The sequence below is a fragment of the Dermacentor silvarum genome, chromosome 6 (genome assembly GCF_013339745.2).
Source record: "Dermacentor silvarum isolate Dsil-2018 chromosome 6, BIME_Dsil_1.4, whole genome shotgun sequence".
NCBI classification, from domain to species: Eukaryota; Metazoa; Arthropoda; class Arachnida; order Ixodida; family Ixodidae; genus Dermacentor; species Dermacentor silvarum.
The window spans coordinates 18,310,969-18,325,342 of NC_051159.1; positions in this window are offsets into that span (position 1 = coordinate 18,310,969).

The following is a 14,374-nucleotide window of genomic DNA, read 5'->3' on the forward strand; positions in this document are numbered from 1 at the left end:
ATTGTTCACGTCGCCAGGCTCAAGCCCTATGTCCCCCCATTAAGCGACGCTCCATAACCTGCACCGAGACGGAGCTAACCCTACCGGGAGGGTGATGTTACGATGAAGGGAAAGAAGGTGACGCGAAAGAGAGGAAGACGAAGACTCTGGCCGTCGCCTGAACGCCATATTTCTTCGCTTGTAAATATACATCCTTCTATACTCGTGGTCCTGCTTTCTTCCTGCAACAATATCTTATGTACTAAATTCTATAGAAGAATGTTTATAGAGCGCTTTTAGCACTTCTAATGCGGCCTGTATATAGACTGGCTCTCAATTAGCCCTCTACAAATGTTCTATAGAGGGTGTATTGATATCTTACGTACTAAATTCTATAGAAGAATGTTTATAGAAAGTTTTTAGCACTTCTAATGTTACCTGTCTGTAGACAGGCTCTCCGTTCGCTCTCTATAAACGTTCTATAGAGGGTGTGTCGACATCATATGTACTAAATTCTATAGAAGAATGCTTATAGAACGTTTTTAACACTTCTAATGTGGTCTGTATATAGACTGGCTCTCCATTCGCCCTCCGTAAAAGTTCTATAGAGGTTGCATTTACATCGTATGTACTAAATTCTATAGAAGAATGTTTATAGAAAATTTCTAGCATTTCTAATGTGGTCTGTCTATATAGCGGCTCTCTATTCGCGCTCTTTAAGCATTCTTCAGTGTGTTTCACTTAACTTGTGCCAAACATAAAAAAATATGCAAATGCAACGTAGCAGGACAGAACCAAGAGAATGTTTGCCGTCCCCCTCAGATGCTCAAATTATTTTACATTAATTCTGCCTAATTCGATAATTAGTCTTAATTAATTATTGAACTTCTCAAATATTATAATTAAATGAAAATTATCAATGAGAAAATTGCAGAGCAACATGAAATACTCGCGACACATATTTCTGTTGCTCAATACGTGCTGCATAAAAGTGTTGTTGCGAGTGTGAAAGAATCCCGCGAATACACGCAACGTGCCTCGAGCGGCCAGTCGCGCGACAATATTTCAGAAGTTGAATAATTATTTAAGACTAATTATCTAATTAGGCGGAATGCAAAAAATTATGTATCTCCAAGCGACGGCTAACAACATTACCTTGGTTTGGTTAGTTCGGTCCAGCTACGTGGCATTTGCATATATTAAAGTTTGGCCCGCGCGAATTTCCAAGGAATAAAAAGCCTGCTTATTTCAAACCCGTTTCATATGTTTTTACCATCAAGCAAGAGCATCTTTACAATCACTGAAGGAGGCGAACAAAACAAAAAGCGAAATTACACAACGTAACGTCAAGGAAGCGCATTGTGGTTTCTATCGCCGATGCAGGTGAATCACAAAGACGACCAAGGAACACTAAACAAAACGCGCAAGCAGCCGCGTCTATCTGCTGGAACGCAGTGACTGCAGCACTTGGCACCAAACACACAGAACACCGCCGCACATTTTGGCCTACGTCACTAAAATGCGACGCATGCACGCTGCAGAGACATGCGGTTTTTTCGATGAATCTTCGTATGTCGCACGATACACAGAGAAGGCACGAACTAAAATCCCTATATAAGAAAAGTACCACCATCTACTCTTTCCTCCGCCGCCTCCTCTCCTAAAGCGCTTGCTTTTATTGCGATAGCAATTATATGGACACTTAAACCGGATTTCTGCCGTCGGCGTCGCCGTCGTCGTCGCCGTGAGGTTCCCTATAGATAATATCTTCGCCGCGTGCCGTATGCCCGAGCGGAAGCGTGCGGAGACGCGCGCTATCACGGAGAGCGAACGCACTCAATCTCCCACGCGCAAGCAAGGAAGCGGGAAGCCAGCGCCGGAGGGAGCGGGGGGGGGGGGGGGGGGGGGGGGGCGCACTTCCACTTTGCCAACAACCGCGCTCGTCGCTCGCTCGCACCGTCTCTTATCTCCACACGGCTCTGACCTTTATGCGCCGCGTGCATTCACCGCTCAGTTTCCGTTGAAGCGATAGACCGCACGTACCTTCGCCGCTGCGGCGTATCCGCTTGCTGCCAGAGTTTTGACGGTCGTTGTCTGCAGTCATTCAGTGTGATCTATTCAGAATATGTTTGTTTGTGCGCGCTCACACCACGCTTGTTCATTCAGTTAGTAATAGTCGGGTCACATTTTCCAACGCACGCTACACATGCAATGCTGCCCGGATCGGCAGTGCAGCGCTAGAGGTGTGTCCCTTCGCACGCGCTGCCCACGGGAAGCGCTTCTCATCAATACCACCGTTTCACACGCGCCTTCTCGTGGTCATCGAGTCTCTCTTCATGTCGGTCTACTTACGCCGCAGCACACCTGCTTACTTAATCAGCTCATGTTTACTACAATTCATATTGCTACCAAAGCCGCTCACCTTACTTCGTATGACATTGCTGTGTTGCTATCGCATTCATTGCTTCGCCCTTAGGGCGAAACTGTGACATTTTTTTCTTTACTTTTTGCTTGCGAAAGCCAAGTCGACGGTGGCGCACCTAGAAAGTCCACGTTGAAGCTTTCAGGCCGGGCGAGCGCCGCCGCCGCCGCCGGCGACTGCGGCTGCGCAGAGGACTTTCAACGTGGCTCTGAGGCCGAAAAAAAAGAAAATATAAAGAAGTGAAAAGCGCGCGCTATCATCGTCCAATCGGAGATACAGGAGAGAGAGAAGCGGCGTTTATCAAAGGGTGGCGGTACTTTCCTTATATAGGGACCTTAGCACGAACGACATGAGTGCAATCCGCGCACGATAAACACACCGACACGAAAGCAAGATACGGACGACATGGGTATAACCTGCGCCACACGAGCAAAATTAAGAACCATCGTATATTTGTTGCTTTGCGACGGACAATTACAAAGCGCACGGAAACATCGCACACTGCCATGTGTACCTCCGAGATTGTGTCAAAACTTTCTGGGCTACATTTAATGTTGAAGACAGCAGGAAGCTACAAAAAAGGAAGTTACAGCGCAAGTAACGCAGCTGACGGCTGCGGGAAATGTCATTTATGCGCTTTAAGGCAGGTGATCGGAGTTCAAATCGTTGAAATCACGCCCCAGCGACGGATTTCTCAGGATCACATAACCAGATCTCGAAGGCCATGCTTTGCTGGCTACTTGAGGCATAAGTGATTCAAAAGCAAGAATTGGTTATGGAATTTCTTCCTGCGCTAAATATTATTGCTGGCATCACGGAGGCCACAACAGCCTCACAAGTATACAGACGGCGCTGGCGGCGCCGGTGCCATTGTGCTACTAGCGAACAATAAAAAAGATTTACAGATACTTGCGAATATCTGTGGGAATGCAGCGACAAATCTAGGCCTTAAGTTTAGCACAGAGAAATAAGGAATTATGATCTTTAATGAACACACGAGTAACTTCGTGGTGTCAATTCAACAGCAAGTAATAGCCATAGTGAAGCAATATAAGTACCTCGGCGTACACATAAACGAAGGAAAGAATTACTCAAACAACCACCAAGATAATCTGAAAATAAAGGGGAAGCGGAATGCAGCAATAATGAAACACAGAGCACTGAGGGGCCACAATAAGTATGAGGTGGCGCGTGGAATCTGGAAAGGAGTAATGGTGCCAGCGCTAACATTCGCAAATGTTATTATATGCTTAAAATCGGATATATTGGCCGGTTTGGAAGTTAACCAAAGATCAGTAGGCCGTTTGGCTTTGGGAGCCCACGGTAATACCACAAATGAGGCAGTGCAGGGTGACATGGGTTGGGCCTCTTTTGAAGTCAGAGAAGCACAGAGCAAAATTAGTTTTTAAGAAAGGCTCAGGAACATGGATGAAAATAAATGGGCGGCTAAAGTGCACAAGTATCTCTACACGAAAAGCGTAGACACAGAATGGAGGAAGAGGTCAAGGAAGTTGGCAACCAAGTACAGGATAATCGAAACTGCAAATAGACAGCCAGGAGTCATCAGAAAGAAAGTGAGAGAAATAGAGACCGTGAATTGGATGCAAAGAATGGAAACAAAAAGGACAATGGAGATTTACAAGAATGAGAAGAAAGAAATTAGAAGGGAAAATCTGTACGATAACACAAAGGGCAGTGCCTTGCTATTTGAGGCTCGAGCCGGTTGCCTAAGGACGAAAACATATCGGAACAAATATTCGGAACTAGATGAGACATGTGCATGTTGCAGTAAAGATCCAGAAACCACTCAGCACATCCTAATGGAATGCGACGGGATCCACCCAGCGAGAACCGTAGGTAACGTGCAACTCCCAGAAGCGCTTGGTTTCAAAGTGGAAGGAAACATAAACAGATCAGCCGTAGAGATCAGCAAGAGACGATTGGAGTACTGGTGGAAAAAAAAGCAGGGAAAAGATGGATACGACCTGATCTCTTAAAATCATAGGCAGCGGCACAAGGTAAATTTTTGAAAAATAAAAATAATAATGAGAGGTATACAAAAATGCTAGATAAATAACATGTATAGTATACCTGATTAAATCAAGCAGGCTAGGTGACTATTTGTCGCCGCCCCGTTTCAAAGGGGATGCCAATAAATCATCATCATCATAAATCATCATCACGCGGCCGGTAAAATAAGGCGTGTTGTTATTCCTCCGTCTTGAATGTGCCGGTCGGTAGTGCACGCTGCTTCGATGTGTTTGTTTGATCGTGTGTTTTTAGGTCGTGTGTTTTTAGGTTTGCCGTAATGAAATGTGGTGTAGTTCGTGTGCACGAAAGTGCCGGAAGATAGCCTGCGTCTCGCTGCAAACTCGCTGTATGCGCGGCGCGCCAGGCAAATGTGGACCAACGATTTTCAAGCCATGGAGTGTGTTCCCTTTGTCTTGGGTGGTCGTGGAAAGTTTTGTGGACGTCGCAATGAAATAACGCGTATTATTAGCGTGCCTCAGCTCGTCCATTACGCAACGGCATGTATGCTCGATCAACATCGTCGACGCAGCACTGGCAACTCGGAGAGCTCTTTTCGATCTCATCGTACTGTTCAAAAGGTAAGCAATCGTATTTGCTAACTACATGTGTGTTGTGCGTGCTTATGTGCATAGAGTGCCTTGCGGACGTAGGAAATAGAACACCCACTACAACAGTGAAATCTGTGCTGATGCTTGCGGCGCACTGGTTGTCAGAATTTAGTTACGCAAATTTGTTGCCACAATGTGGAATTGATAATCCTGATAAGCGTTTTCTTCCGCTGAGATAGATTACGTTCGGAAATCATCGTGTTCATCTTGTGCACCTGTGCGTGAGCTCCCGTTTTTCTGCTGCAGTTGCATAGTAACGATCCACCTGCCTCTTCACCGATTCTTTCAATGACGTTTCCTTGCTTATAAATGCTTCGACGTTGTGGGTAATCTCTGCTTACGAGGTTTTAGGCTTATGATCAGCAGGAAAAAAATGTAAGCCAATCACAGCTTGCTACTGACTAGTATAGCTTTCTTTTCATGACAAGCTGTGCTGACATAACTTTCACATAAATAAACAAGGCAGGGGAAAGTTGCTTAATCTAAGTAATAAAAAAAAACGACTCTGTAAAAAAATTTAAAAATACATTGTAATGTGCAGGTGTGACGTGCCCAAAAATTAACTTCGATGAAGAGGTCCATATTATCAAGACATTCAATAATTTCAACCTTTTGCTCTCTTGCCATCCTGTACTAGTGCAGACATTGTTTTCGTGACTATTTTAGGTGCTCCTTGCATGTGTTTACGATATGACAGCTTTATTGTTCCACTGCTATAAGCTAACACAACTCATTTTGTAGGGGTGAGGCCTTGGCCCGCAACAGTGTCCACTAAAAGGAGGAGCCCCCAGAAATGCAGACCCCATATGAGTGCCTGCAGCATGGCTGGATGCTCATGTCAGGTATGTATGAAATGTACATGTTCCAAAAAAGTTGGATCTTGGTATCATTCATGGTTCAGTTTAGCGACACATTAGTTTGTGCAGTTTACTAAAGAGGATAAATATTTATGCAGCTGTATTCAACTTACATGTGTGCGTAAAGATTATGCACACATTATCATGTTCTGTATAAAACTAGACCTAACATGTCCTGATGTTTAGTATTTTTTCCTGCATAAATTGTTTCGCTGCAAGATAAATTTTATTTTTGCTTAGTACACAGTATGTTTATCGCTTTTTAGTTTGGTTTTATTGTCTTAAAACTGTTTCCTATGCTGTTGCATTTATTTCCATATTTTTCCTGTTTGTGCTGCAAGCTCATGCATTTACCTGTGCATGTAAGAATTTGTAGTGTAGTTTGCCACATATGTCACAAGTCTAAGCACGTAGCGTGCACACCATTGTGTATCATTAATATCTTCCCAGTTATTTCTGTCCTGTTCCCAGAACAACTGTGTCTGGCAAATACACATTTGATTAGCTTGAATTTGCTGAAAATAAATATAAAGGTCAGTATTCGCTCTGCTCAGTTACTTCAGTAATAAATAGGCAGACTGATTTCGATCCCTTGTCATCTAGAAAGGATATCTCTTTTTCGTGCATTATTAATGAGAGCTCGCTCACACATTTCTTATTTATGTGGTGTGCCTCACTGATTTCTCTAGTTAATTTTTCAGTGTGGGTGAACACAGATGAACAATCTTAATCCTTCATTATGCCCTGTTGTGACAATGCATCGCCAAGTTGGACAAGCATACTGGTCTTTTGAGTGAAATATGGTCATCTCTTAGGCACATGTTTAGGCACCGGCCAGTTTGCCCTACGTAAGTTTGACCAGATGTGAAAGGAATACAGTACACTACATGTGACACATAATGGACAAATTTGGTGGCATTTCTCACCGACGCAAGCCTCCCTTGCCTGCTTGCCTTTCTCAATTCGCTTGCGGGCTGCCATGCATATCCTGCCTGCTTTATTTTTCGCTAGAAATAAATGTGCATAGCAGTCTACAAGTGAACTAAGAAAGGCACCCTGGCCAGGGAGACTTGCTTTATTAAAGATACCATTAAATTTGTCTTGTGTCTGTCAGGGGTAGTGTTGTCTATTTCTGTGATCATATGCATATTTGGTCAAATGTACATGGGGCAGACTGGCCGGTGCCTCAACATGCGCCTAGGAGAGAAAATTATATGGACCAGGGGTTGAGTGATAAAGCCAATTTTTTCCTCTGCCTGTGAAAGCAATGCGAAATTGAGGACGGCAGTCCAAACTTGGCATTGCAAACTTTTCATTGCAAACAACCCTAAAAAAGTCTGATTGGTCCCCATGCAACAGATAGTTAAATGCATTGTTATCATGATTGCTCAAAATCTCAAGCTCCACGTGAGAAATTGAATACTGCCATATTACGCATAGCACATACGAACTATGGCGACCGGCAGATGTAATATTTTTTCACTCACTGAACAATAGAAGCCAGTAGATCATTCTCTTCTTCTTCCAAAAATTTGTTTGCTATGCGTAGCGCGATGTCTATATAGGAGCCTTAGTTCATGGGTGTTCCTACTTGCTTACATATGTTAAAATTGGAATGTGTTGTCATTACAAGATGACATTAATGTGTGACTGGGCTGCTGTCTTTTGGAGACTTTATTTTTGTCACTAGCAATGGCATTCTAGTGTCGGTGCATTGGCCTAGTTCTAGTGTCACAAAATCTTGGGAAAGTGCAAATATTCTCAAAAGGTGATTGCCTGAGAACTGTCCCTCTTCACGGAGATACTTCTGCTACTTTCTTGTTATAATTTTTTTTCTGAAATACTTAAATGAAACAGTGTAGTGCTACAACTATATACATATAAATATTTATACCACATTTGTAGATATATATATTTGTGACATGTTTGCGCCTGCCTATATATTATGGCTAAATGTTCATTACACCTTTTTTAAATGATTTTCAATTGTATTTTGCAGGCTTCACCGTGGCAGAATACCAGGCGGAACCAACGAGGTTAAAAGCTAGCCTTTCCTCACTGCTTTACCAGGAAGTGAAGTAGTGGGCGATCATGGAAGAATGAACTTGCAACATGTGAGCAATAGCCAAAGCTCCATACAGGTCATGCTGGTGGCAAAAACTGGAATGCTGAGACAAACCACATTATTTATTTATTTAAGTATTAAATTATTTACATTTCTTTGTTTATACCTTACTAAAGCCTTAGATGCCTCCAGGAAAGAATTGGGTAAAATGGGAAAGCATTATTACATCAAAGTGACAATGACAATGATGTTTATTTGCATCAGTACATAACGCATCAGTACATGACGCGAGGGGCATGCAGAAAAAGCTGCCACATGGACAGCTTGACGAAGCCGCAGGCCCCCGCATTGGCGTTTGCGCGACGTTAGTACACACAGAAGCAGTACATCATTGTTTGCAAATGCCATTTGCACAAAATTAACCATCGCAAACCATGCAGAGCAAATGAAGAACAAAAAAAAATTGTGTCCTAACAACAGGGCAAAATAAAAGGAAAAAGAAAAAAAGCATCTCCAACCAATAAGGACAAATGAGCAATGGTAGGCATAAGGGTATCGCAACTGTTCGAAAAAAACACAAGGGCGAGAAAAATATAATCAAAAACACAAGCCGTAACATTAACATTTCTCATACAGACTAAACAAACGAAAGTGACAAGAATATATGCAATGGGACTAGTTAGTTCCGATAAAACAAATAAAAAATTGCGAAAGCCAGGGAAAAAAAAATTTCATTTCATTTCATTTCATTTTATTTCCTTAAAGACCCCGTAGTAGGGGTATTACATAAGGGGTGGGAATACAACAATACAAACAAGTGTTACAATGCTTCCAATTAGTTAGATAAAAACGTTGTTACATCTTGAATGAATTGTGATGAACAGGTGACCGCAGCGACTTGATGAGGAAGGGCATTCCAGTCTTTAGATGCTCGGTAGAAAAACGAGGCTGAAAATGTATTTGTGCGTGAGTTTGGTTGGGCTACCTGCAGGGGATGGCCAATGCGTTGTGACCGGCGTGATGGGGGGACAATGTATGGTGGACGATTAAGCGTCGAATTGTAGAACCTATGGAAAAGGGAGAGGGTGGCAACGCGGCGACGAAAGGATAGAAGCGATAAGGAAGATTCTTTTTTCAAGTATGAAATGCTGACGTCGTAGGAGTATGTAGAATGAATATACCTGGTGGCGCGATTTTGAACTGCCTCAAGGGCTTTGGCGAGATATGCTTGATGCGGATCCCAGATGGAAGATGCGTATTCAAGTTTCGTTCTTACTAAAGATTTATAGGCTAACAGCTTTACATGCAATGGAGCGAAGCGAAGGTGGCGTTTTAGAAATCCCAATGTTTTGTTAGCCGATGAAATTACATTAGTAACATGCACATTCCAGGTTAGGTCATTAGCCAAGGTGACACCTAAGTATTTGTAGGATTCTACTAATTCAACAGAGACGTTACTAATCCGATAAGAAAAGCGAAGGGGGTGATGACGTCGGGTAAATGAAATAAGTTTGCATTTATTAGAGTTGAGTGTCATCAGCCAATGATCACACCATTCTTGTACGTGGTTAAGGTCAATTTGAAGAGCTGTTTGGTCAGTGGTGTTATTGACTGCGCGGTAAATGACGCAGTCATCGGCAAACATACGGATCTGGCAGGATACGTGCAAGGGTAAGTCGTTAATATAGATCAAGAAAAGAAGGGGGCCAAGGACGGATCCCTGTGGTACGCCTGACGTGACGGAGGCAACGTTAGAAGCGTGGTTGTTAACTGAGACATATTGCGACCGGTTTGTTAAAAATTGTTCGAGCCATTTTAGGATATCAGGATGCAGATGCAAATGTGAAAGTTTTAGTAATAGGCGCCGATGTGATATTTTGTCAAACGCTTTCGCGTAATCCAAAAATATGGCGTCTGTTTGAATGTTCTTGTCAAGATTAGTATGAATGTCATGAAGAAAGAGCGCAAGCTGGGTCTCGCAGGACAGGCCCCTGCGGAACCCGTGCTGCGAAGGATGAAAGAAGTTGTTAGCGTCTAGAAAGTTCATAATATGAGAGTACATTACATGCTCCATGATCTTGCAGGGAACACTTGTCAATGAGATGGGGCGGTAATTTAGTGGAGAATTTTTGTTACCTGATTTGAAGACTGGAATAACCTTCCCCATCTTCCACTCATCTGGTATGGTGCCTGTGGAAAGCGACTGCGAAAATGACAAACACAGAATCGCTGCAGCAATGTGTTTCGTGTTTTTTAGTAGTTTAGAGTTGATGTCATCGATGCCAGCTGATGAAGACAACTTAATATTTTCTATTACAGATGAAAGCCCAACTGCTGTGAATGTGATGGCTGTCATGTTGCACTGTATATTTGTGGTTGGCGGAGCAGGAAGTGTCCCCATTTCACTTGTGAAAACTGATGAAAACGCGTTGTTGAACATGTTAGCGCAGCTTAGATCCGTAACCGGTTCACCCAAATCGTTAGTAAGAGTATTCACGCGCGCTTGTTCAGGGTTTATCACCTGCCAGAATTTTCTGGGATTAGTAACTAAAATCTTTGGCAGGTCATAGTGAAAGAAAGTTCGCTTCGCATCGCGAATTCCTATCAAGTAAGCACTTTCAGCAGTGTAATATTTGTCCCACGCGACTGAGCTCGGCTTGATTTTAGCGGCACGATAGAGGCGCTTTTTTTATTTTCTAATCGTTTTATAGATCTCGTGAACCATGGTTTTTGTTGATTGGAGCGAATGGTTATCCTGGGAATAAATTGATTCTTTAGTTCACGTAGTTTGTTTTTAAACATTAGCCAGTTATCATAAAGCGAGTGGGTATGAAATTCCTCAGCAAAGGTAGAAAAAAATGCGTTTAATTCATTATTTATAGCCTCATAGTTACTTTTGTCATATAAACAAATTGTCTTCTTGTGCATGTCACGTGGTGGGAGACTGAAACTGAAAACACCGTGAATAACTTTGTGATCACTGATCTCACGAAGATATGTAAGGGATGATAAGCTTTCAGGATGATTGGTTAGTATGAGATCTAAAATATTGGCAGAAGTCTCCGAGATACGAGTCGGCTCCAGTACTAGTTGTGTTAAATTGTAATTTAAACACACCTCTATGAAGTCGCTCGCTTCAGATTGATTTGTTAGTGAAGAAGTTCCATCGCGCCAGTTAATGCCGGGAAAGTTAAAGTCCCCAAAAAGAATAATAATAGCATTGGGGTGGATTGAAGTAATTTCATTTAAAATGTTGTTTAAGAGGTTAGAAAACTCTGGTTGACGGTGAGGGGGTCTGTAACAAACACCCAGCAGCACTGTTTGCGGGGAACACTGACATTTTAACCATAATATTTCCAGTTCACTGTCCATGTTAACACGTGTGCACGGCAATTGTTGGTTCACGGCAATCAGAACTCCTCCGCCACGTGCGTCTCTCCGATCGCATCGATAAACATCGAAGTTGGGAAGATCGGCCAGAACTTCTGCGTCACTGATTTCGCTTGTAAGCCACGTTTCTGTTAGTACCAGTAAGTTACTGGCGGATGATGAGATAAGGTTTGATACGTGTTCACGTTTTCGTAGAAAGCTACGTATGTTAGAAAAAATCACTGAAAAAGACAGATTATTACGCGGGGTGGCAGGGGGAGTTCTCTTTAGATTCGTAGGGTAATGCGATTGCTATGCTATTTCTTTGACGGTCTGTGATGGCTCGTCAAATATGTAGCGTTTAGTACCTATGTGCAATGTTTTATAACGCAATGAAAAGCGAGCAGATTTCCCTTTTGCAAAAGCGACAAGGTGCCTGCGGGCATTCTGCACAGTCTTAGAAAAATCTTCACCGACACTGTGTTCTGTGCCTTTAAGCTTGCGGCCATTTGATAAGATGGTCTCTTTTGTCTTGAAGTATGCAAATTTGACAATTATAGGGCGGCGGCGCCCAGCGGTGTGCCTCCCAAGGCGATGTGCTCGTTCAATTTCTTTTGTGTCTATATTAATGCTAAGGTGCTGAGAGCACAGCTGGGTTACGATTTCTTCAGACTGGGCAAATGTCTCAGAGGGATTAGTATCACTAACGCCATAAAAGATTAAGTTGTTCCTACGGGATTGGTTTTCAGCGTCATCCATACGCCGTTCCAAGCAAGCGGCTAGGTCAGTAATTTTAGTAGTTTCTGTTTTTACGGCTTCGATTTCAGTTCGTAAAGGGATGATGCTTTGGCAAAGATTTTCGACGACTGTCATTCGGGAATTCAAGTCCGACACCAACTTTTTCGTCGCCAGTAGTTGGCTCTTAATATCTTTCATTTCTGTAATTATTTCCTTTTGGCCGGCTGTTAGTTTCTGCAGTTCTATTAGTACAAGGTCAGCACTATCGGGACCCGGGTTTGATTCGATGTCTCCTGATAAGAGAAGCAAAGAGCGAACTGCAAGAACACATTCAACAGCAATAGCGACACTGCACCGAGGGCTCGGCAGCTGCACCAGAAGGTAATTGCTAGATCTTTTTGCAAAAAGAGAATACTTGTTACCAACCTGCGTAGCGAAGAGCAACGGGTTAGTTGTCTGCATTGTGGTACAGCAACCGAGCCCACAGAGCGTTGTCGACAGTCGCGGCTGCTTTATACTTGGCGGGAGCACGAATGTCGGTGCCGATGGGATTTCCCACAGTGAATCCAGCATCCAGATGACGGATGGTGGCGTTGACACCGATGGCGCTGCGCAGTCCATCCTTGTGGTGAAGGCGCCAGATCGCACACATGGTGTGTATGCGCCGGTTTCGTCGTTGTGAGGCAGCAGCGCACATTCCAGTGACGTGTCGATAGCAGGATCTATCCGAGAAGACAGCAGCTCGTGGGCGATGATAGCCACGAATACCTGCGTAGCGAAGAGCAACGGGTTAGTTGTCTGCATTGTGGTACAGCAACCGAGCCCACAGAGCGTTGTCGACAGTCGCGGCTGCTTTATACTTGGCGGGAGCACGAATGTCGGTGCCGATGGGATTTCCCACAGTGAATCCAGCATCCAGATGACGGATGGTGGCGTTGACACCGATGACGCATCGGTGTCAAAATCTAGTGCAGGCAGAAATAACTATACAGAGCTTTCAAAGAGGTGCTTTCCAATCCACTGGTTTCGTTGTGCAATTTATTCAGTAGCCTTGGCAGATTGTTACGAAGAGTTTGTTGTCCGTATGTCGTTCTAAGAGTTTCCACTTTCCAAAACTCTCTCGTCCTTGTCGTATATGCTGTAAGGTTGATTTTTAGATCCGCTAGTGTTCTTAGAAAGCTGACTCCATTTTTATTTCTTGTTGGTATGCTCTACAGAGTCGATAATCGTACATATTGGCAATTGGCATTATATTATATTTTATGAAAAAATCACGTGTATGAACATACTTTGGAACGTTTTCTACGACTCGTAAGAATTTTTTTTTTTGCAGTACATAAAGTTTTTCCAAATTTCCCTGTGTGGTAGTAGCCCTAACTAAGTGAGAGTAGTTTAGACTAGAAAGAAACAGTGTGTTGAAAATCAGCATCATTATTTTTGTTGGCAGTATATGACGGTTACGGTAAACAAGCCCGATTGTTTGAGATAATTTTGTCGCCAAGGAATTTACATGCATATCCCATGATAAGTTTTCTTGGAAAATAACGTCTAAAGTTTTAAAGCATGGAACAATATCGATAGGCGTTAAATTTAGCAATAAAGGCGTATTAATTATTACGTTTTTATTTTTGCTCCGGAAAACTATTGCTTTTGTTTTGTTTGTGTTTATTTTAAGACTATTTTTACATGTCCATTCATGTATTCTTTGAAGGATTAAGTTTGCTTCCTCAACTAATTCATCCGCCGACTTTTTTATCAGAAATATGCTAGTATCATCGGCGTAAATTATATAGTTTGCCTTGATACTGATACTAATGATATCATTAATATATAAATTAAATAGGAAAGGTCCCAATATACTGCGTTGTGGCACGCCACAAGAAACGGGCAGTGGACTAGAGAGTTCACCATTAATGCCGACCCTTTGCTTGCGGTGCTCTAGATAATATGTGATCAGGGATGCGCAGGCTTCCCGTGGTAGCCATAACGCAGGAGTTTCCTAATAAGAAGTGAATGATCGACACAATCAAATGCTTTTGTAAAATCTACAAACAACCCCAGAACCAGCTGTCCCTCATCAATTGCCCTTGAAATTAACTCTTTCTGAGAAAGTAAGGCACACTCCGTGCTGAGACCTTTGCGAAAGCCAAATTGGCATTCATTTAGAAGGTTATGTTTTTGCTCAAAATCCATAAACCGATTTAAAATTACTTTTTCAAGTGCCTTCGAGAACATAGGGAGGATTGATATTGGACGATAGTTGCTCATGTCATTTTTGTCACCTTTTTTATATAGGACACTAATG